This window comes from Coregonus lavaretus, assembly GCF_964263955.1.
Source record: "Coregonus lavaretus genome assembly, contig: HAP1_SCAFFOLD_997, whole genome shotgun sequence".
Classification (NCBI taxonomy): domain Eukaryota; kingdom Metazoa; phylum Chordata; class Actinopteri; order Salmoniformes; family Salmonidae; genus Coregonus; species Coregonus lavaretus.
In genome coordinates this window covers 117,283-122,202 of record NW_028161006.1, presented here as the reverse complement: position 1 = coordinate 122,202, position 4,920 = coordinate 117,283, and positions in this window count along the sequence as shown.

The window sequence follows — 4,920 nt, the reverse complement described above, 5'->3', positions numbered from 1 at the left end:
CGTAAGTATGCGCACACACACACATATGCACACACACACACATACAGTGATGGAAAAAAGTATTTGATCCCCTGCTGATTTTGTACGTTTGCCCATTGACAAAGAAATTATCTGTCACGATCGTCGGATATAGAGGACCAAGGCGCAGCGTGGTTGGTGAACATACTTATTTATTAAATGATACACGAACAAAACAACAAATCGATACGTGACGTCCACAGGTGCAAAACACAAACCAACACGGAACAAGATCCCACAAACACTGTGGGAAAACCACCTGACTAAATATGGTTCCCAATCAGAGACAACCAGCAACAGCTGATACTCGTTGCCTCTGATTGAGAACCACTCTGGCCAACATAGATATACAAACTAGACTAGACACAACGAGCACAAAACATAAACTCTACACACCCTGGCTCAACTTAAAAGAGTCCCTAGAGCCAGGGCGTGACAGTACCCCCCCCCCTAAAGGCGCGGACTGCGACCGCGCCTAAACATCACCGAACAGGGGAGGGCTGGGTGGGCATTCCTCCTCGGAGGCGGTTCCGGCTCCGGGCTTGACCACCACCCTCTACTAACCCCCCCGTAGTGCCCCTGGTCAGGTCTAGCCCCACTGGCTGGAGCTGGACTGGACTTCGGTGGAGCGGATTGCTCAGGCTCCGGTGTGGAGCAGCTGACCCGTACCTGGCCAGGCACTGGTGAAACGGGCACGGGCTGGCGATGCGCACCACAGGTTTGGTGCGGGGAGCAGGAACAGGCCGGACCAGGCTGGCGACGCGCACCATTGGCTTGGTGCGGGGAGCAGGAACAGGCCGGGCCGGGCTGGCGACGCGCACCACTAGCTTGGTGCGGGGAGCAGGAACAGGCCGGGCCGGGCTGGCGATGCGCACCACAGGTTTGGTGTGGGGAGCAGGAACGGGCCGGGCCGGACTGGCGACGCGCACCATTGGCTTGGTGCGGGGAGCAGGAACAGGCCGGGCCGGGCTGGCGACGTGCACCATAGGCTTGGTGCGAGGGGCAGGAACAGGCCGGGCCGGGCTGGCGACGCGCACCATAGGCTTGGCGCGATGGACAGGAACAGGCCGGACCGTACTGGGAACACACACCACTGGCCTTACACGGGGATCAGGAACGGGCCGGACCGGACTGGCAACACACTTCAGTACCTCTCGCCGTGCCTCTACATTTTCCTTCCCTCTATACACCAATGGCTCCCGTAACCCGGTGGCCTTCTCTCCTCGTCCACCAACTCGCCCCTTATCTGCCTCCAGTGGCCCCGTCGTCCCTGCCATGTGCCCCCCCTAAACATTTCTTGGGGGTGCCCCTCGCCTGTCCGACGACTGCCCGGTTGGCGCCGCTTCTCCTCTCCTGCCTGGGCACGCTGCTTGGTCCTGTATTGGTGGGATCTTCTGTCACGATCGTCGGATATAGAGGACCAAGGCGCAGCGTGGTTGGTGAACATACTTATTTATTAAATGATACACGAACAAAACAACAAATCGATACGTGACGTCCACAGGTGCAAAACACAAACCAACACGGAACAAGATCCCACAAACACTGTGGGAAAACCACCTGACTAAATATGGTTCCCAATCAGAGACAACCAGCAACAGCTGATACTCGTTGCCTCTGATTGAGAACCACTCTGGCCAACATAGATATACAAACTAGACTAGACACAACGAGCACAAAACATAAACTCTACACACCCTGGCTCAACTTAAAAGAGTCCATAGAGCCAGGGCGTGACATTATCAGTCTATAATTTTAATGGTAGGTTTATTTGAACAGTGAGAGACAGAATAACAACAACAACAAAAAAATGTGTGTCAAAAATGTTAGAAATTGATTTGCATTTTAATGAGGGAAATAAGTATTTGACCCCCTCTCAATCAGAAAGATTTCTGGCTCCCAGGTGTCTTTTATACAGCTAACGAGCTGAGATTAGGAGCACACTCTTAAAGGGAGTGCTCCTAATCTCAGCTTGTTACCTGTATAGAAGACACCTGTCCACAGAAGCAATCAATCAATCAGATTCCAAACTCTCCACCATGGCCAAGACCAAAGAGCTCTCCAAGGATGTCAGGGACAAGATTGTAAACCTACACAAGGCTGGAATGGGCTACAAGACCATCGCCAAGCAACTTGGTGAGAAGGTGACAACAGTTGGTGCGATTATTCGCAAATGAAAGAAACACAAAAGAACTGTCAATCTCCCTCGGGCTGGGGCTCCATGCAAGATCTCACCTCATGGAGTTGCAATGATCATGAGAACGGTGAGGAATCAGCCCAGAACTACACGGGAGGATCTTGTCAATGATCTCAAGGCAGCTGGGACCATAGTCACCAAGAAAACAATTGGTAACACACTACGCCGTGAAGGACTGAAATCCTGCAGCGCCCGCAAGGTCCCCCCGCTCAAGAAAGCACATATACAGGCCCGTCTGAAGTTTGCCAATGAACATCTGAATGATTCAGAGGAGAACTGGGTGAAAGTGTTGTGGTCAGATGAGACCAAAATTGAGCTCTTTGGCATCAACTCAACTCGCTGTGTTTGGAGGAGGAGGAATGCTGCCTATGACCCCAAGAACACCATCCCCACCGTCAAACATGGAGGTGGAAACATTATGCTTTGGGGGTGTTTTTCTGCTAAGGGGACAGGATAACTTCACTGCATCAAAGGGACAATGGACGGGGCCATGTACCGTCAAATCTTGGGTGAGAACCTCCTTCCCTCAGCCAGGGCATTGAAAATGGGTTGTGGATGGGTATTCCAGCATGACAATGACCCAAAACACACGGCCAAGGCAACAAAGGAGTGGCTCAAGAAGAAGCACATTAAGGTCCTGGAGTGGCCTAGCCAGTCTCCAGACCTTAATCCCATAGAAAATCTGTGGAGGGAGCTGAAGGTTCGAGTTGCCAAACGTCAGCCTTGAAACCTTAATGACTTGGAAAAGATCTGCAAAGAGGAATGGAACAAAATCCCTCCTGAGATGTGTGCAAACCTGGTGGCCAACTACAAGAAACGTCTGACCTCTGTGATTGCCAACAAGGTTTTTGCCACCAAGAACTAAGTCATGTTTTGCAGAGGGGTCAAATACTTATTTCCCTCATTAAAATGCAAATCAATTTATAACATTTTTGACATGCGTTCTTCTGGATTTTTTTGTTATTCTGTCTCTCATTGCTCAAATAAACCTACCATTAAAATTATAGACTGATCATGTCTTTGTCAGTGGGCAAATGTACAAAATCAGCAGGGGATCAAATACTTTTTTCCCTCACTGTAATGAGTCTGGGAATTCTGCCATTAGAGAAGTCTAGGTGGTTGGTAGCTGCTGTACTTAATTACAGCTACTGATAACAGTCTGCTGTAGCTTACAACAATTCTAATTTCTAAAGTGGAAGTTGGGAGAGTTTTATTCGGGTGGTTCAGTGAAACAATCATAGTTTCTGAGGTGGAAGTTGGGAGAGTTATATATTTATTTATTTTTTGGTGAGGGAGGCCTGCTCTCTCCTTTCCCTGATGTTCAGTGCATTTCATCCCGATCTCCTCTGCATTATTGTAGCCATCTGTTGCAGCCTGTCAACTATGCCTCTGCCTATCCCTGTTCTCTCCTCTCCGCACAGGCTACACAAACGCCCCACACCGCGTGGCTGCTGCCTCTCTAATCTGCTGGTCCCTGCACGCACCCCTCACCTGGAGTTCCAGGTCGCAGGCAGCCTCTGGAACTGCCGTTCTGCTGCCAACAAAGCTGACTTCATCCCAGCCTATGCTAATCTCCAGTCCCTCGACTTCCTGGCGCTGACGGAAACATGGATTACCACTGAAAACACTGCTACTCCTACTGCTCTCTCCTCATCTGACCATGTGTTCTCGCATACCCCGAGAGCATCTGGTCAGAGGGGTGGTGGCACAGGAATCCTCATCTCTCCCAAGTGGTCATTCTCAATTTTTCCCCTAACCCATCTGTCTATCTCCTCATTTGAATTCCATGCTGTCACAGTCACTAGCCCATTTAAGCTTAATATACTTGTCATCTATCGCCCTCCAGGTTCCCTTGGAGAGTTCATCAATGAGCTTGACGCCTTGATAAGTTCCTTTCCTGAGGATGGCTCACCCCTCACAGTTTTGGGGGATTTCAACCTCCCTATGTCCACATTTGACTCATTTCTCTCTGCCTCCTTCTTTCCACTTCTCTCCTCTTTTGACCTCACCCTCTCACCGTCCCCCCCTACTCACAAGGCAGGCAATACGCTTGACCTCATCTTTACTAGATGCTGCTCTTCTACTAATCTCACTGCAACTCCCCTCCATGTCTCCGACCACTACTTTGTTTCCTTCTCTCTCTCGCTCTCCTCCCACACTACTCACTCTGCCCCTACACAGATGGTAATGCGCCGCCGCAACCTTCGCTCTCTCTCTCCCACTACTCTCTCCTCTTCCATCCTATCATCTCTTCCCTCTGCTCAATCCTTCTCCCTCCAATCTCCTGATTCTGCCTCCTCAACCCTCCTCTCCTCCCTTTCTGCATCCTTTGACTCTCTGTGTCCCCTATCCTCCCGGCCGGCTCGGTCCTCCCCTCCAGCTCCGTGGCTCGATGACTCATTGCGAGCTCACAGAACAGAGCTCCGGGCAGCGGAGCGGAAATGGAAGAAAACTAATCTCCCTGCCGACCTGGCATCTTTTCACTCCCTCCTCTCTACATTTTCTTCATCTGTTTCTGCTGCTAAGGCCACTTTCTACCACTCTAAATTCCAAGCATCTGCCTCTAACCCTAGGAAGCTCTTTGCCACATTTTCCTCCCTCCTGAATCCTCCCCCCCCCCCGCCCCCCCCATCTCTCTCTCTGTGGATGACTTCGTCAACCACTTTGAAAAGAAGGTTGACGACATTCGATCCTCGTTTGTTAAG